Genomic DNA, 21383 nt, shown 5'->3' on the forward strand with positions numbered 1-21383 from the left:
AGCTTGATGGATTGGGTGGGTGTTGGGCCATTGTGGGGCCCAACGATGAAGGATTTCATTAGTCATGCTTTTCGCTTCTGAACAAGACCTAGTTTAATTACTTGTTTTCTTTTAGTGTATTCTGTTTGGGCCGTGTGAAGCCCTTTCCTTGTAATCTGGGTATGTCTGGCGTATGGAATACTCTTATACCCTAAACTTCGTACTCTCTGAATATTTATGTATGTGATGTGTTATTTAATTTGAGGTTATCCAGTTTTTTCAAATCGTCATTACTTTCATTAGTGAAGAGATAATGTTTATCTCTTTAGCTTCTCTTCCTTTTTTTTCCTTTTTCTTTTCTTTTTTTTCTTCTTCTTATCTTCTTATCTCTTTAGATTTTTTTTAATACACACCCCTATTTAATAATATTTTAATTAATATATTTTTACCTAATTTTTTTAATATATATATATATATATATACATATTTTATTAGTTTTGTTTTCTTCTTATTGTTATTTTCAATAAGTAAAAACTACACCATGATAAAATATATTTTTAATGTTTAAACTATATCATAATAAAATACGAATCATTAGTAAAAATAGAAGAATTTCTAAGTGTTTTATTTAAAAAAATAATACAGTTTATTAAAAGTAAGGATGTTACATTTCTCCCCTCCTTTTAAGAATTTTATCCTCGAAATTCACGTGGTTGTAAAAAGATGGGGATACATCTCTCTCATATTACTTTCTAATTCCCAAGTTGCATCACCGTCATCTTCCTCACCACACAATACCTTTACCAAAGGTATGTTCTATCCTTGAAGTTGTTTAATCTGCCGATCTCCAATCCTTATAGGAAATACATCATAAGTGAGGTTTTCCCGTATTTGTAATACATCAGGTTCTATCACATGAAGAGGGTTATGAATATATTTCGAAGTTGACACACATGAAAAACCTTATGAAGTTTCGAAAGGTTTAGAGGTAAAGCAATTTGGTATGCGACAGAACTAATTCTTTTAAGGATTTGATAAGGACCAATGAATTTGGGTGTAAGTTTTCTAGATTTGAGAGCTCTACCAACCCTAGTTGCAGGTGTAACTTTCAAGAAAACAAGATCTTCTTCTTCAAACTCAAGGGGTTTCCTTCGTTTGTCATAGGACCCAAAACTAAGGAATTTCCATTCTCATACCAACATAAAGGGATTTTACATCTTCTCCCATATAGAGCCTCATTTGGAGCCCTTCCTATGCTTGAGTGGAAACTATTGTTATAAGTGAACTCTATAAGTGGTAGAAATTGATCCCAACTTTCAGTTTGTTCTAAAACACAAGCTCTCAACAAGTCTTATAATGATTGAATAGTCCTTTCTAATTGTTCGTCAGTTTGAGGGTGATAAGCTGAACTGAGCTTAATTTTTGTTCCCAAGGCTTTTTTTAAGCTATCCCAAAATCTAAAGGTGAAACAAGGGTCTTTATCAGAAATTATACTAAAAGGTACTCCATGTAGCTTGATAATTTTTTTTTTGTACAAATGAGCCAACTTTTCTAAAGAAAATCCACTATTAATAGGTAGAAAGTGAGCAGATTTTGTTAATCTATCTACAATGACCCAAATTGCATCATGACCAGACATAGTCTTTGGTAAACCTGTCACAAAATCTATGGATATGCTTTCTCATTTCCATTCTAGAACATCTAAGGATTGTAGTTCCCCATAAGGCTTTCTATGTTCAACTTGTGTTTTCTGACACACTAGACAACGTGCAACGAACTCCACAACTGCTTTCTTCATCCCAAACCACCAAAAAAATTTCTTTAAGTCTTGATACATCTTTGTAGCACCCGGATGAATACTTAAGCTACTCTTATGAGCTTCCTCCATTATTAGCTTTCTTAACTCATCTTTTGCAGGTATGCAACTTCTATCTCTAAACTTGATGATTCCCTTTGAATTCTTGTGGGATTTAGATTCCTTTCCTTCAACTTTTGCTATCAACTTTTCTTGCAAAAATTTATCTCTTTGTTGAGCTCTCTTTATTTCTTCTAAAAATTCACTTGATATTTTTAACATTCCTAAGCATATGCTATTGGGTCTAAGTTTTACGACTAAGTTCAAGTCTCTGAATGATTCTATTAGATCCGATTCCTTCATCGTCATCACGGATGCATGTACAGACTTTCGACTCAAAGCATCGGCAACAACAATTGCTTTCCCATGGTGATATTGCAGCTCAAAGTCGCAATCCTTAAGAAATTCCATCCATCTACGTTCTCATGTTTAGCACTTTTTGATCAAAAAGGTATTTCAAACTTTTATGGTCACTGAAAACTTCAAACCTTGCTCCCTACAAGTAATGTCTCCATATTTTCAACGCAAACACCATTGCATTCATCGGAGTCGGCCCTGGCCAAAATTTGGCCAAATTTATCGGAGTTAGCCCGACTCAGGTTGAAGCTCGTCTTGGGGTGATTCGGGCTGATGTTCGAGATAGGTTGACCTAGCTCGAAGGTCGAGATGTATCAACTAAGACTACAGGTCAACCTTGGATGATTTGGCAGAAAGTTGAGATAGGCCAACCTAAGCTGAAAGTTTAATAATATATTTTAAATAGGGATGTCAATACGGGCCAACCTGACCCATTTTGGCCCGACCCGTTTTTAACACGTCAAAATCAGGTAGGGTCAAATCAACATGACATCTGAAAACGGGTTAGGAACTTGAACTTGTCTCGTTACTAGACGAGTTAATGTGTTGGCAGGCTGACCTGCCTGTTCACTAATTGCAACACCTTTGCGTTGTTTATGGTCACACATCAAATCTCCCGCAACGACGTCTGCAACCCGCAACGACATGTGGCTGCCAACAAATCCAAATAGAAGAAGAAGAAGAAGAAATTAGTGAAACATTGCACATTTCAATGGTGTCGATCTGCAATCTATAATCTATAATGAAATAGAAATTCCCAATCTGTAAAATCTCCAACAGAATCCAAATACCTAATTTACAAAATCTCCAATTCACAAAGCCCCAAATTGCAAAATCCCTAATTCTTAATATGCCAAATTGATATTAGAAAACAAATGGAAGAAAAGCTTATGGCAGAACGAGGAAACAAAATGGAAGAAGAGACTATAGCAGAATGACGAAAGCGAAATACAACAAATTTTCCGATTGTGATCTCCGATGAGCAAAGTGAACCTATGGGTGTGATCTTCATCGCGGGTGTCGTTACCGATGAGTTTTAGGATCGAGCGTGTACCATTAGACCAAAAGTTATAGCCATTCGTCAAAGTGCAACTCTTTTTACTTAAGAGTGTAACAACCCAAGTGCCACGGTTCGATTGTGATCAGGCCCACTTGGCCTTTGTCACGGGACAATTGATGCCACCTGCAACAATGAGGAGAGTTAGTGGAGTTGTTACTGATGGAGGGAAGAATTTGTCTTGCATTTCGTTCTCTTTATGCATGGTGTGGGTGTGGGTTTTATGTTGTTCTAGTAGTAGAAAAAGAAGAAGAAGAGCAACATAAGTTGCATGAGTTGTTTGTTTGGGTTGTTATGGCCGAAGAAGAAGATGAACAAAAGTGGGAATTTGTGTTTTGGTTGAAGAAGAAGAAGAGCATAAATGAAGAGAGGAAGAGAAAGTGTCTATTAAGTGAAGAATGAAAAACACCAAACAAATGAAGGAAATGAGTTGGCGGTTTCCGGCGGATTGACCTGCCTTGCAGCTCAATGGGTTGACGGGCCAAGCGTGACAAATTCAACGGGTTTATAGGTTAAGAGATGTAACTCGACCCATTTTTTCTTTAGCGAGCCAATGGGTCAACCCAACAGGCTAAACCCATTTTGACATCTTAATTTTAAACAAATAATATATTTTTCTTGTATAAAAATAAAACATATGACCGGTCTAAACTCACATAGCTTTTGTGAATTTTTTTAATAGAAGACTTTGCATTGTAGATTTTTTTACTCATGTCCACGTGGCAAGACAAAACCTTGTAGACTAGGTCAAGTTAACAATTTACCTATAATAACAATAAAATATTAAGGAAATGACAATAAATAATCTTACTCATATAGAAAAAAGAAAATGTATACAACAACGGAGTCTCACTTCCATTGTTGGGTGTGCAAAAGTGAATGGCCTCCACAGACATGAAACATATTATTATAATGCACAAAATAATTAAGACTATGCTTTGCTATTGTCAAATAACATATATTGTGTTATGGTATTACCAAACAATTTACCTGCTTCCACCTTCTAATATTTTAAGTTAAATATTACTACGATGTCTTTATACTATGGTGACCTAAGCACTATAACAAAATACATATTTAATATAAATGAAAAGATGGTTTTAATAAGTACAAATTCATGTTAAATGACCTTCTATGTTAATCAATTTACAAATATTTAAAATTATGAATGTTAAGTTATTAATGTATATTTTTGAAAGTTGACTCTAAATAATATTAGCTAATTAACCTAACATAAAACTTTCTCATTGCTTTTTTTATTAAATTAATTTTTAATTAAAGTAATTTAGTATTGATTAAGTTCATAATAATGCATTTTTATTTTAAAATTGATTTAATTTATCGTCTTAGCCCATGCAAAATGAAATATATTTTTAATGAAAATTTAATTTATATCAATGTGATCGACAATAATTATACTATTTTCAAAAAGAAATTTATTGTACAATTCTTTCATCTTCAATAAAAAATTGTAATTGAAGAAGAGACGACTTTGAGTAAAAGAGAAGTGTAACACCCCATTTAATTAATAACCCTAATTAAAGGAGGCGTCACACAAAATAATATAATAGCACGGTCCTGGAGTATAAACCTCACTCCACATAGTTGTTCAAAAGAAAACAGAAGAGAAACTAGGCACACCACGATGCCAAAAACAAAATATAAAAACGTAGCGACAATATTCCAAAAATAAAGCCCAAAGGCCAGGCAATACATGGGGCCATAGTCCTAAAAGAAGAGCCCAAAAGCGGAAGCCATTCCAGAGGCTGAGCAGCGGAACCACCATCTCCCTGTTGACCACGAGTATTTCTCGCATCTGCTCACATCAATAAATTGATGATCATCGCAAAGAGAGAAAAACCACACCACAGAACACACACCAAACAAAAGGGTAAGCTAGAGCGAAAAAGGATTTATCATATAATTGTATACAGTTTCACAGTCAAATATACATACATCATCCAATCATGTTATGACCTTCCAATCAATACACTAAGACTCAGACACGACTCATCTGGATACATATAATTAGTTGGATTCAGCGGATGCTTGCACTTGTGGTGGACTTCCCTGCTCTATCGAGCTAAATGTTACAATGTTTCATCCCCCATACACAAGGTTAGCCCTTAATGAGTTTCAGGCCTCCTGCTACTCTCACCACTAGAGTCAGTACGCTCTATGTGAGACTAACTGACTCTTTTAGAGTGTCAGGATGCAACCTTACCTTGAATCCTTACTAAATTATATAGATGGGGCACCACCATGAACTCCCACTAACAGGGGTCATTGAATTACGTCCCGGACAACTAAGGCACCACCATGAGGTCTCACCTAGAGGCTCATGGAATTACGCCCTAAACATACCCACAACATGTTCATCAATCCATATAATATCACTACTCATACCAATTCCATGTCACTCGAATAACCAACCATCCCATACAGGTCACATGCCAAGATCATATTAACTTATCATTCACAACCCATAAACCACTTCCTTCATACATATTCACTCATCTCATGCTTTAGCATAACGACCCAATCAAGTCATGGCTCATTACATAACAACATATCCAATCCAGTCCTATCCAGGCATACATAATCACATGATCACATATATTGAGCAAAGAACAGAAAAGAAAACAACCATGGGATAAGGAGTAGCTAACACAATACTTTCCGTCACAATCTCGCCCAAGCTAGAGGGTTTTCGCCCAAGCAAAAAGGGATTTCCCAGTCCCTTTTCGCCTAGGCGAGAGCTCGACAGTGGTACTGTAGGGTTCCAGTGAATTCTCGCTCAGGCGAAAGCGTCTCGCCTAAGCGAGACCCTTGCTCGCTCAAAATTCACCCAGTTGCCTAGGCGACAACTTGTGATGGAACCAAGGGTGAGTTCCTGCTAAGCGAGAGTCACCCGCTTGGGCGAGATCAGCATGTTCTCGTCTGTTATCACCTGCAACTCCTTGTTCAACCAAACATACCCACACACTAAATATTTTCATATGACCAACAACATCATTCAAGCACCAACATCATTAAAGAATAAATCAATGCTTAAGAAAACGTAAACCCTAGCTTCCCTTACTTGGAAAGGAGCTAGTAATGACCTCAACATTGAACCGCGGAGCACAATAGCTCTAGAAATTGATTCGCGAGCTGGAAACAGTGAGCATAAGCGAGGTTATTACGAAATCCTAACAATGACCACGAAAACTAGACTAGAGAGGAATAATATAAGTTGATGAACACTTACGTGAGCAGAAACGAGGTTGAGCTAATCTTGGATCTGATTGAGCTCTAAACCCTAGCAGAGCTTGGAAGTGGGAAAAATGAGAGGAATCAAAGTACTATTTTGCAAGAATGGCATATGAGGGGGTTTGGCTGCCTTAGGGGCCTTGTACACCCTTTGGGCCAGTCCTAGGCTCAACTATTTTGGGGCAACCTTTAAACATAAGTGATGAAGGATTATCTTGTTCCTTTTTAAGAATATTGAATATGGTGTGAATTGATTAAGAAAGCTAAGTGAAATCCCCACTGGACATTAAGATAGCAAGCTATCTAGATGTGAAGGTTCCTTTCACAAAGCTCAAGAGAAGAAGATGATGGATTGATTCAAAAAAAAAGGAAATGGAAAGCACATAAACCATAGAAAACCAAGAACAATTAAAGGAAGAAGAAAACATAAAATGGAAAGGAAAGAAATGGTAAAAATGTGAGAAGAACGCCACTACAAGGCTAGGCTAGAAGCCATGGCAACCTTGAAAATGAGTAGATGTGTGCCACCACTTGCTATGCAAGATAAGGCTTAAAAGTATTCACTCCCAAGGGAGGAAACTCTCACAAATGGTTGAGACACAAGAGTGTTTTTACTTCAAAATGTTCAACCCTTTTACATGTCTAGGAGCACCCCTTATATAGAAGAGTTTAGGGGCCTCTAAGCAAATAAAAGATACCTAAGGATGTCTCTACAAAAACCTAACTCTAGCTTCTAGAAACTAGGTCAAATAAGGTTACAAAAAATGAGAGACAAAAGAGCTAGCTATGGTGTGTGCAAGGCTAATTTCGTTCTAGCACAAAAGGAGACAAAGAATGTGTCTCATATGTCTCCAAAATGTGGCCAAAGTGTGCTAAAAACAAAGGAGACAAAAGGTACATAGGTACACTTGTTTTATGCCTTTTACTTTATGCTTTATGCCTTTGCTTTACTCTCTCCTGCACATCATTTATGCTCCCCGATCACCATGCGCCACCTAGCATTGCTTTCTTACTCCTAATTAACCTACAAAGCAAATAAACATATATTAGCATGTTGGCTTAAGTCAAGTCAACTATAGTCAACAAGTCAAACCTAGTCAAAGGTTAACAAGTCAACTAAAGTTGATTCAACTAAGTCAACTTAGGGAATAAAAAATAACAAACATAAATGAAAGGGATGAAGGATTAGTGAACTTCCTTTATAAACATGCTTAGTCTTCTTAAGCATGTGCCTCCATCCTTGGTTGGGGTCAATCCTTCATCATCCTCCCCTCCTTGGAGAGAATTTGACCACAAATTCTTTGAGCCTTTGTAGAGTGAGCTTGACTTGATTTGGTGGAGGATTTGCGCCTCCCTTTTATGAGCTCTTGTTCCATCCTTTCTAAGGATATTACCCTTAGCTTTGGTTAGGCCATCTTTATTTTCTAGAGTACTCTTCCTCTCTTGCTTGTGCTTTAGGACTTCCTTTTTGGCTTGAGAAGAGAAGGAAGGGTGATGCACATCTTGCTTTGGAAGAATTTTTTTGTAGGCAAGTAACACCTTAGTGAAAGCTTGCCTTTTTTCTTTTTCTTCTTTATCTTTTCTTATTATATTTCTATCCTTATTAACTTCTTGAGGTGATAGAGGTTGTAAAATGGTCTTTTTCCCATTTATGAAGAAAATGTATTGGTTGGTATGACCATCATGTAAAGTTTGTTTATCAAATTGCCATGGCCTACCTAGTAAGATATGTGTGACTTCCATGGGAACAATATCACATAACACCTCATCTTTGTAGCTTCCTATAGAGAAGTTAATTAGGACTTGTTTATTGACATCTATTTCTCCCTCTTTACTTATCCAAGCAAGCTTGTAGGGCTTAGCATGAGGAATGGTCTCTAAGCTAAGCTTTTCCACCAACCTTGTGCTAGCTACATTGGTACTACTTCCTCCATCAATAATTAGAGAACAAACCCATTTGTTAATTTTGCATCTAGATTGAAAAATGTTTTCTCTTTGAGTTGGCTCAAGCTCACTTTGATCTTGACCTATCATGCGCCTTAATAACATAGGGTCTTTCTAAAAAATTTTAGTTTTACTAGAGGAAGAAGATTCTTTTGAAAGAGAATGGGGAGATGAGTGTTCACTTTCAACATCATTACTCTTCTTTAAGATCATGGTCCTCTTGGTTGGGCAATTTAAAGCAATATGATTATAACTCAAACATTTAAAACATTTAATGGAACTTGATCTTGAAGAAGTGGAATGGTTAATGTGATCACTTGGAGACTTACTTTTACTTGGTGGTTCTTGATGAGAGTTAGAAGGGAACTTATCATGTTTCTTTTTATCATTTCCCTTCCATGAGTGACTAGAGTAGTGGTTGGGTGAGTAACTCTTCTTTTCCCTTCTTTTTCTTTTCAATTGAATTTCAATCCTAAGGGCAAGTGTGAAAACATTTTCAAGAGTGGAGTACTCATACAACTCAACTTGGTCTTTTATGTCTCTCCTAAGACCACTCACAAATCTTTTTATTTTCTCTTTATTAGTTTCTTTTATTTCAACCCTACGCATTTGAGACTCTAATTCTTTAAAGTACTCACTCACACTCATAGAACCTTGGTGAAGCCTTTGGAGCTTCAAAAGAAGTTCCTTCCTATAGGAGGGAGGAACAAATCTAGCGCGCATAAGAGTTTTAATGTCCATCCAAGAAGCCGCGGGTGGCCCTTGGTCATAATTCTTACAAACTTTATGCCACCAAGTATTGGCATACTCCAAAAATCCTAAAACTACTAGATCAACTTGTGCTTGATCCTTTACATGATTTTCAATGAAAATTTGATCAACTTTAGCTTCCCAATCAAGGAAGACTTTGGGATCACTTCCTCCATAGAACTTAGGAATCTTTAGAGTTTGCTTCTCTTGTGATGGGTTGCGCCTAGAATGCCCTCTTTTCCTAGGATCTCTTTCTTTCTCCCTAGCTTCAAGCCTTTGAATGTGCTCTTGGATTCTTAGGTCACTTTGCTCCTTGTCTTTTCTCAATTGTTCAAAGGCCTCATTCCTAGACAACTCCAAATCCCGAAACAATCTCATCAATGTATTGTTTTTGTTTGGTGTAGGTGCATTTGATGAACTTGCCATGATTCCTACAACAAAAACACTCAAATCCGAGACAAAATAAATGGATTAGAGGTTAGACAACATGAAAACCGAGACCAAATTCAACCCAAATTGTAACCCAAGTGTTTAGATCACTCTCCCAAAGTAACAAGGCAAGGCTAGCACTTAAAATCCACCAAAGGAGTGAAGCAAACACTTTAAAAACTTGTTCAAAACCTTTCAAATGCAAGACAAGTGATTCGGCCACAACATCCCAAGAGTTTCAAGAAAAGAAAACTACTAAGACACAACAAAGAACACCTAGTGACAAGCAAGAAAAGCACAAAAACAAGAAAGTTTAACTTCTAAGGAAATTTTGTTTTAAAGACAAAACTTGAACAAGACTAAAGCAATGAAAAACACTTTTAAAGACTCTATGGAAAACATTTGAACAAGCCAAGATTATACCTCAAATTATGCATACACCAAGAAAGATCATAACCAAGTTAAAGCATGGAACTAATTTGCCAATATCACCCAAAATCCAAGTATAAAATTTGGTAGCATAACACCTAGTAAAAATGGCCAAATGGATTCACCAAGCAACACATTAGCTCTCGGCCAAACTGTTTTTGGGTCTTGAAAACACTTTTTCTTTTCAAAACTACGTACTTAAAATGATGAGAAGGATGTTTTAGGGTGTCTTGAACACTTAGTTCCTTAAAATTAGGTCAAAATCAATTTCAAGGAGCATGCTACAACAAAAGGAATAGATCTCATGCAATAGCTTAAATACTTAGAAACAAGAATAAGAAAACTCAAAGAAGCATATGACATATGACTCAAGCAAAAGTTAGAAACATTTAAAGACTCAACATGACATACACAAAGACACAAACATGTAGTTATTGTAACACCCCCGGATCCTCTTGGGCTTACCAGGCATCCCACCTGCCACCCTCAAACCGGTTGTGTTAGGTCTGCAGCCCAATACACCCCAACCCATCACCCTTCTCCGTCCATTCATACTGGGTGGGTTGTTGCCAGTGGGAATCGAACCCCCAACCTGACCTTTAACACCTCTGGCTCACCAGCAGATGCAGCACAACTGGTAGCATCTGCTGGTGAGCCAGAGGTGTTAAAGGTCAGGTTGGGGGTTCGATTCCCACTGGCAACAACCCACCCAGTATGAATGGACGGAGAAGGGTGATGGGTTGGGGTGTATTGGGCTGCAGACCTAACACAACCGGTTTGAGGGTGGCAGGTGGGATGCCTGGTAAGCCCAAGAGGATCCGGGGGTGTTACAGTTATCATGCATTTAAACTCATGGATTTGAGGCTCAAAGACTAAGCATCCAAAGATATGTTATCCAACCACATTTAGGAGTAAGAAGAGTAACAAAAACAGTAGCCAAAACTGCCCAACATAACCTGAAAAACGTTGATTCGCGGTGATCTCGACCAAATGATGAAGGATTATCTTGTTCCTTTTTAAGAATATTGAATATGGTGTGAATTGATTAAGAAAGCTAAGTGAAATCCCCACTGGACATTAAGATAGCAAGCTATCTAGATGTGAAGGTTCCTTTCACAAAGCTCAAGAGAAGAAGATGATGGATTGATTCAAAACAAAAAGGAAATAGAAAGCACATAAACCATAGAAAACCAAGAACAATTAAAGGAAGAAGAAAACATAAAATGGAAAGGAAAGAAATGGTAAAAATGTGAGAAGCACGCCACTACAAGGCTAGGCTAGAAGCCATGGCAACCTTGAAGATGAGTGGATGTGTGCCGCCACTTGCTATGCAAGATAAGGCTTAAAAGTATTCACTCCCAAGGGAGGAAACTCTCACAAATGGTTGAGACACAAGAGTATTTTTACTTCAAAATGTTCAACCCTTTTACATGTCTAGGAGCACCCCTTATATAGAAGAGTTTAGGGGCCTCTAAGCAAATAAAAGATACCTAAGGATGTCTCTACAAAAAGCTAACCCTAGCTTCTAGAAACTAGGTCAAATAAGGTTACAGAAAATGAGAGACAAAAGAGCTAACTATGGTGTGTTCAAGGCTAATTTCGTTCTAGCACAAAAGGAGACAAAGAATGTGTGTCATATGTCTCCAAAATGTGGCCAAAGTGTGCTAAAAACAAAGGAGACCAAAGGTACATAGGTACACTTGTTTTATGCCTTTTACTTTATGCTTTATGTCTTTGCTTTACTCTCTCCTCCACATCATTTATGCTCCCCAATCACCATGCGCCACCTAGAATTGCTTTCTTACTCCTAATTAACCTACGAAGCAAATAAACATAGATTAGCATGTTGGCTTAAGTCAAGTCAACTATAGTCAACAAGTCAAACCTAGTCAAAGGTTAACAAGTCAACTAAAGTTGATTCAACTAAGTCAACTTAGGGAATCAAAAATAACAAACACAAATGAAAGGGATGAAGGATTAGTGAACTTCCTTTCTAAACATGCTTAGTCTTCTTAAGCATGTGCCTCCATCCTTGGTTGGGGTCAATCCTTCATCAATAAGGCCAGAAAATAATAGGCCTTACAAGAAGCATATAAATGAACGAGATAATTATGAATGGTGAAAATAAAAATGAGTAAAGGAGATAAGTGTGTAGGAGAGACTCCGAAAATATTTATATAAAAAATAAGAAAAAAATTGTGAATAAATTTTTTTATCATTTTTAAAACAAAGTATTTGAATTAAAAAATAGTTTATGTTCTTACTTTTATTCTTATAAAGTTATAAATTTTTATAATATATAAATTAATTAATACTAATTTAAATAAATATTAAAAATATATTGTATTGGTGTTATTATAATCAACATTAACTTAAATAACAAAATATTATAAATAAATAATATTAGTATCAACTAGATAAATACTAGAGCTGTTAAAATGGGTTGGAACCTGTGAGCCAACCCGGTTACCCGGCTCATCATGGGTTTGGGTCGGGTTGGGTTGAAATTTTTTTACAAATTTTAATACGGTTTAATTTTTGACCCGACTTATCTAGAACCCGGCTCACTCGGGTTGAATCCGTGGTGAGCCGGGTTGGCTCACCAACCCGCAGATAAAAGGGTCACACAAATATTTTTTATTTATTTTTATTAAGTTGGGCTTTACATTTGGGTCATGTTAGGTTGTTTATTTATCCAACACATAAATAAGTTGTATTTTTTTTATATTTTGGTTTATATTTGAATTGTCTTAAAGTTTATTTAGATTTTAATTAGAATTACAATTTAGTTTTGATTGAAAAAAAAATAAAAAAAATAAATTTTTTTAATTAAGTGAACCCGTGAGCCAACCCGTTTAACCCGCCAACCCGTGGTAGGCCGGGCCAGGTTCAAAACTTTTTGGCTCGCTAAAAAGTGAGCTAGGTTGGATTGACTCACTAAATCATCAACCCGTGGTGGATCGAGCCGGGTCAGGCCAGGTTACCCGTTTTGACAGCTCTAATAAATACTAATTTTATTTACTTTAACATTTATTTCAGTTAGATCGCCTAAACATAGAAATTAATTATATTTTTGATATCGCTGTTGTTAGGCGATCAAATTATCACTACTTAACTTTAGCAACTTCAGTATTGCCAAATTAGTAGTGAACAAACTAGTTAGGGTTAAGATAACCCTGAGTCGTCTCACAACGAATATGGAATTGATTTCAAATATTTGACTCTAATAAAAATGCAATTAAAATTAGTAACAATGAAAATATGGGGTTTGATAAGCAAAGAATAAATGATACGCAAATAAAATATTGTAAAAACAGTAATAGTAAATAGGTCAATTCCACTGCTCTTCCAAAATAGGATTCATCATTGGTTTTCTAAATATTATTGTTATTGATTCCTTGTTTAAGATTTCAAATTAATCAATGTAACTTCTTAATTAATTTGTTGACGTCCTCACTTTTAACCAAAGTAACTTCTCAATTAAAAGTAAGAACTTTGTAGATTAGTCCTAGTAAATATAACCAAAGTAACTTCTCAATTAAACATTACTAGTCTTAATCATGTCTATTCTTTTAGACCTTATATCTAGTAAAAAGTTAATTAATCAAAGTAACTTCTTGATTAATTCTAATCTAAGTTTCTACCTCTAATCAAAGTAACTTCTCAATTATTAGCAAAAACTCATGCAATCATATGAAAGTTTCTAAAAATTAATCAAAGTAACTTAATTAAAATTCAAAAACCCGTAGACTCATATGATTGTTATGTTCTTTAGATTTAACACTATGTTAACTTGCTATAATGTAAAAATCATTGCTTTAACTAGATTAAGAACTAAAAGACATAGATAAAAAAAAATCTCAACAAGAATCAAAAGAACAAATAAATTAATTCATCTAACCTCAGAATCCAATTAAGAAATTACAGTGGAATCAACCCTAAAAGCTTAGCCCTCCATGGCTTTGATGAAATACATGATAATAATATGATGAAGGAAAGAAAATATGAAGGAAGAAGGAAAGATGTGGTGGATGACGGTATTTGCCAAAACCAGAGAGTTGCTAAGTTTGTAAGTTCCCCCTCTTCTGCTCCCTTAGGCCTCTTTAAATAGGCTTTAATTGGACTTCGACTTTATCTGTCGGTTGATAAAATATTTTATCTTTATTTAATTAATTGGCAACTTAATTTCTGTCCAATTTCCAATTTTGCCCCTCTTATTTGATCATTTTTACAATATTGACCAGTTGACCAGATTTGACCTTTGACTAATTTGACTGTGCAATCAGAGGCTGACACGTGGCGTAGAGAGTCTTTCCAGAATTAGGGTTTACTCCTCCTTCCTACCTTGGCTTCTGCGTTAGGGTTTCATGGAGGCTTGTGGCTGCCGTCATGGTCTGACTGCGTTGCGGTGGTGGCGGCTCTAGCGAAGGCGCGATGGTGGATCGTGAATCTCTTCCGCTGCTGCGTGTGCTGGTCCGTGAGTGAACTGATGCAGGTTTTCGATCTGGTTCGTTCGCGCTCGCGGTGGAGTCTTCTGCAATGGCTGTTGGCGCGCAAGGATGATGGTGGATTCAAGCTTCCGGTGCAGATTCACGACGTGCGCTGGTTCGCGCTTCCATGGTGGCACGCGGTGATTGAAGGTGCAGGCGAGCAGGTGCAGGGGACGACGTGGTGCTGGTTCGCGCTTCCATGGTGGCACGCGGTGATTGCGCGCTGCGAAGGTGGAATTGCGATGGAGGCCGGCGCAGTTGCTGCTGGATGCGTGGAGTGCGGCGCGGTGCTGCGGGAACGGCGGCGGCTGCCATGGTTGGGGCGCGAGGAAGAAGAACTCGTGGTCTGCTGTAGAGATGGTGGCCGACAAGGATGTAGCTGCTGCCGCGCCTGGTTCTTCTCCTGCAACGAGCGATGGTGGCTGGTGAGTGCGTCGCAAGCGCGGTGGATACGTCGTGGTGGCGCAAACGATGTGCGAGGAAGATGGTGGTCGGCGTGAGTGGCGGCTGCCGTGGAGTTGCGGTCATGGTGGTTGAAATTAGGGTTTCATGAGAGATGGAGGAGATGCTGACATGGCAGTGTTTAATTGGTGCAGATAAGTTTGCAAGGATAATGACATATGTCAGCATTTGGTTGGCCTGATTTGAAAGGTGGGGATTACCACATGGCAGCATCTGGTTGAGTGGAGTTTAATTGGTAGGAGGGGTGCAACTTAGTGAAAACTGGGGGTGCAGAACAGGTTTTGGTGGTCCACTTTAGAAGGAGTGTGCAAATAAAATCTGGGGGTGCATTTAGCTCCTGATTTATTCTTTTCCAGAATTTCCTGATTTTGGACTTATTTTGTAACTTTGAATATTTCAAATCCACACTATTAATGACCAAAAATAAATTCCAGCTGCATTAAGAAACATTAGAATATCCAATAATATTTTATGCAACTAAAATCAATTTTTACGCCACTTTTACCAAACTTACTCAATAAATCCAATAATCACAAATCCTAATTAAATCAATCTTTAAGCACAAAAAATTCAATTAAATCCCCAAATTTAAATATTAAATGAGGGCAAAAATTTGAACTCATCAATTATTGTCTAATATTAAGTACATTTTATTAGTATTGGCTAAATCAACACTAACACAGATTTTGATACTTTTTAACATAAAAAATTAATTTAAAGTTGGTTTAGACAATTCTAATAACATTTTTGCTGTTACAATTATTTAAATAATAATTTGATATTTTTTAGTGAAATATTTTATTTATATTGTTTATTTATAATAATAATAATAATAATTATTATTATTATAATAGAAAATATATGTAATATTACTTGTATATTCGTACATTTTATTATATCGTCTTATAATTCTGTTATATATATATATATATATATATATATATATATTATTTTTTATACATTGTTCTTTATTTTTGTGTAATTTTATTTATTATATGAAAAATAAGATAATTAAATATGTTATTTAGTCTATGGGAATGCAACATATTTATAAGCAGAGGTGGATTTGAAATGTAAATTAAAGGTTGATTGACATAAGTTTAGCTATTTGATCTATTATTTTCATATATGTGTGCCAATTATCAAGATTAAGGGATTTATGACATATTATATTTATGGTGGCGTAATGTTTGTGATATTTGGTAATCGTATTTATTGTTACAATTGTATTTATTACGAGAATAATTATGATATATTATAACAATATTCCTGGTAATAATATTTATGACATATTATAATATTTAGGTTTAAATACCTTTTGTCCTCATTTTTGTCGTGTTTGTTGCGGATGATTCTCATTTTGACAGAATGTTTAAAATGATCATCATTTCTACCAAATGTTTAAAATGGTTCTCATTTTCGCAATTCGTGTTTTATTTGGTCCTTTTCTGTAATGTCGTTTAAATCATTAACGGAGCATTGTACAGGTTGCACAGTTTGTATTAGGGTGTGTTACGTGTACTGTACATATGACTAATTAACGTTAATTTTTCTTGGATCTTCCTGGTAAGATCCTCTTATGTGGTGGATGGACACTAGGGTAGACTTCACCATTGACTGAAAAGATAATGAATTGATATATTTCTTCGTAGGTGGATCTCCTGAAATAGATTGGTATGAAGTCCTCAGCTTTGACATTGATGAAATTCATTGTTGCAATAGCATGACAGCAAGGGATAACAGAAGTCATTTCCTACAGCTGCAATGTTGAGCATCCACATTCACTATGTACTTATCTCCAACCATGAATTTCATCAATGTTAATGCTGAGGACTTCATATCAATCTGCTTCAGGAGATCCACCTACGAAGAAATATATCAATCCATCATCTTTCCAGTCAATGGTGAAGTTTTATGGAAAAGAAACCCTAACGTCCATCCATCACATAAGAGGATCTTACTAGGAAGACCCAAGAAAAATTAACGTTAATTAGCCATATGTACAGTACACGTAACACACCCTAATACAAATCGTGCCACCTGTACAATTGTACAATGTTTCGTTAATGATTTAAACAACGTTACAGAAAAAGGACCAAATAAAAAACACGAATTACGAAAATGAGGACCATTTTAAACATTCCGTAAAAATGAGGACCATTTTAAACATTCTATCAAAATGAGGATCATCCGCAACAAACACTACGAAAATGAGGACCAAAAAAGTATTTAAGCCTAATATTTATAATCGGATAGAGGCGAGTACAAAGTCTCGAAGCTCGGAACTTTGGACGAGCGATGAGTTTTTATTTTTTCAAGTGTTAGGGCAAACAACTCAGTTGGTATATCATTAGGCAGTGGTAAAATTTGGGCAAGAGTTATTGATGTGGACTCATGTTGTCAACTAAGCGCTAAGGTGTCTTATCGACTGTGTTCCTTGAAAATATTTCGAGCAGAAGTAGTAATGACGAATTTTGTGTCTTGCACATTTAATTGTATCAATCAGTGGTCGTAACAGTAGGATATTATTAATTTAAATAAAATAAAAATAATACTTAAAAATAAATAAGTAATTAATAAGTCTTCTTTATCAGAGTGCATGAAAATTTTAAATTTTATTAAAACACTATAATTCAATATACTTAAGTTCAACTCAACTATTACCAAATTCAAGGTCTAGTTATAAATGAACCGTTTACAAAATAATAAAAATAGTCCATAAAATAATTTCTCTGCTAGCTCCTTTCTAGCTCTATGTCTCACTAGCTCCACTTGAAATATTATATATTCCCGTGTAACAAGTTACATGATCATCACCAAACACAAGTAAATAGGGTGAACTTACAAAATAAACAAACAATCAACATTATAATGTAAACACACACCCGCCAGAGAACCTCCATCCTCCGATACTAGAAATCATGGTCACCACCATGTACATCCATGTTCTACATACTCTAATAATGACCTTAAGATAACACTTGCTGCCACAAGTCACAACTCGTGGTTCCACCTCTACATGTCACCACTCGTAGATTACACGTGCATAACTATCATGTTACGGACCGCCCTTCGTAACGCTAGGTGGAGCTCCCCAATAGGAACCACAATTCGTATTCTCAACACAAGATTCACAACATCACTAACCACTACTCGTGATTGCCAATCAAGTGGAGTCAATCCATACAGGCCACAACTTACATGCTCACATCGATTTTCCAATATCACTAGGCCACTACAATGATAAGATTAACTAAGTAGAACTTTAAGTGAGATACATTCCACGTGTTCGGTATCTCTTCTCCTAATAGTTATTTGAGCTTGTAGGCACCTCCTCCTGTATCCTCTCGTATTCGATATTGCGCCTCCTCCTTCGGTATCCTCTTGTATTTTCTGACTGCCCTTTCTTTTACCGCTATATTTTGGATTAGCGTTTTCTCACGTAACTCAGTTAATAGGTCTAAGTGGGTGCATAAATTTTGTTGGTTCTGTTTGGGGTCATATACTTGCCGGCATAAGGAAGGTTCTCCAATCTCGACCGGTATTGCTTTCGTGCCGTAAACCAAACTGAAAGGAGATTCATTGGTGGCAGATTGAGGGGTGCATATGTAGGCCCATTGATGAGTTCAAATTTTTGCCCTCATTTAATATTTAAATTTGGGGATTTAATTGAATTTTCTGTGCTTAAAGATTGATTTAATTAGGATTTGTGATTATTGGATTTATTGAGTAAGTTTGGTAAAAGTGGTGTAAAAATTGATTTTAGTTGCATAAAATATTATTGGATATTCTAACGTTTGTTAATGCAGCTGAAATTTATTTTTGGTCAATTAATAGTGTGATTTTAAAATATTCAAAGTTACAAAATAAGTCCAAAATCAAGAAATTTTGAAAAAGAATAAATCAGGAGCTAAATGCACCCCCGGTTTTTACTTGCACACTCATTTTAAAGTGGACCACAAAAACCTGTTCTGCACCCCCAGTTTTCACTAAGTTGCACCCCTCCTACCACTTAAACTCCAATCAACCAGATCACGCCATGTGGCAATCCCCACCTCTTAAAATTAGCCAACCAGAACAAGCCACGTGTCATAATCCTACCCTCACCAAATTAACCAATCAGATTCTGCCACGTCATCATCTTCATCTCCCAAAACCCTAACCCTAATTTTCTTCTCTCCTTCCACCACCATGGCAGCCGCCACCGCACCTCCTCACCTCGCCGGCCACCACGAACAGCAACGCCATCTTCTTCTCGCGTCCAGCAGCTCCGCAACGCCACCATCGCGACGCCATTTCCTTCTTCCCGCGAGCGTTCAGCCACGACCTCCGCACCAGACCTGCAACCACCGCTAGCGCGACCAGCGCGAGTTCCCGCAATAGCAGCTACGCCGCAATCACCATGCCTTTCCATCTTCTCCGCAGCGCCACCATCATCGCGATCACCGTTCGCGCATCTGCAGCAACATCGCGAACACAGCTGCCGCCGCACCATGCAGCCACCATGAACGAGAACGAACCAAGGCAGCCACCATTTTCGCACCAGCAGCGAACACCGTCCACGCGCACCAGCAGCGTCCACAAACCTCCACCACCACGCCTTCGTCGCCGGAGAAGGAGGAGCAGCCGCGCCGTCATCCACAAGCCTCCATGAAACCCTAAACGCAGCAAACCCTAGTCTGGAGAGAGAAAGTGCACTTTGCGCCACGTGTCAGCATCTGATAGGACAGTCAAACTGGTCAACTGGTCAACTCTGGTGAACTGGTCAAAGTCAGCAGTCAACTCTGGTCAAAACTGTAAATATGGTTAAATGAGAAGGGCAGAATTGAAAATTGGACAGGAATTAAGTTGCTAATTAATTAAATAAAAATAAAAGATTTTAGCAACTAACAGATAAAGCCCAAAGTCCAGTGGAAGCCTATATAAAGAGACTTAAGGGAGCAGGAGGACTGACAATTTTTACAGCTGATAGCTTAGACACTTAGAACTCTCTGGTTTTGGCAGATACCATCTCCACCACATCTCTCATTCTTTCTTTTATTTTCTTTCCTTCATATTATCATGTATTCCATCAAAGCCATGGAGGGCTAAGCTTTAAGGGTTGATTCCACTGTAATTTCTTAAATGGATTCTGAGGTTAGATGAATTTATATGTTTTGTTATTTTGATTATTGTTGTGGTTTTTGTTTATTTATGTCCTTTGCTTCTTAATTGAATAGAAAATAATGATTTTAAATCTACATGCATGCTAATCATATGAGTTAAAAGGTTTTTAAATTAAATTGAGACTTTACTTTGATTTTGTTTAGAAACTTTCATTTGATTAAATAAGTTTTTGCCGAATAATTGAGACTTTAATTTGATTAGAGGTAATTACTTTAACTAAAATTAGTCAAGACTTTACTTTGATTAATTAAGTTTTCTATTTGGTAAAGAAACAAAGGAATAGACATGATTAGGCATAGTAAAATTAATTGAGACTGTACTTTGATTAAATTTACTATGGACAATCTAAACAATTCTCATTTTTAATTGAGACTGTACTTTGGTTAAAAGTGAGAACGCCAACAAATTAATTGAGTCTTTACATTGATTGATTTGTAAATCAACAACAATAATTAATTTAACAATAATCTCTAGATAACCAATGAAGAATCTTATTTAGAAAAAGCAGTGGAATTGACCTATTTATTATTATTGTGTTTACAATCTTCCGTGTCATTTTCTTTGCATATCAAAACCCCCCTATTTTATAGTTGCTAGTTTTAATTGCATTTTTGAGAACCAAATATTTGAGATCAATTCCGTATTCGTTGTGAGACGACTCAGGGTTATCTTAACCCTAACTATTTTCTTCACTACAAACTGGCAATACTGAAGTTGCTAAAGTAGTGATAATTTGATCGCCTAACGACAGCGATATCACCCATAATACTTCCAACAAATCCTCTGGCCATTGGCCTTTTGTGCCATCTAATATTTTTTGCAACTCAACCAGTATGACCTTGTTGGCGGTATCAGCTTGTCAGTTGGTCTGTGGATGTTCTACGGAGCTAGTGATGTGTTTGATTCCAAGCTCGATGTAGAATTTGGCGAGCTCCTTATCTATGAATTGGCGGCCATTGTCGGTTAGGATAGTGTGCGAGACTCCATATCAACATATGATGTCATTCCATACAAACTGTTGGACTTGTTATGCTGTGATTGTGGCCAATGGCTTAGCCTCTATCCATTTTATGAAATAGTCAATGCCAACAATGAGGAATTTCACTTGTCCTTTTCCGGGGGTGAATGGTCCCAAGATGTCTATTCCCCATTTTGCGAATGGCCACGGGGAGAGTATGGAGTGCAATTGTTCTTGTTTTTGGTGAACGAGATT

The sequence above is a fragment of the Vigna unguiculata genome, chromosome 3 (assembly GCF_004118075.2).
Source record: "Vigna unguiculata cultivar IT97K-499-35 chromosome 3, ASM411807v1, whole genome shotgun sequence".
NCBI lineage: Eukaryota > Viridiplantae > Streptophyta > Magnoliopsida > Fabales > Fabaceae > Vigna > Vigna unguiculata.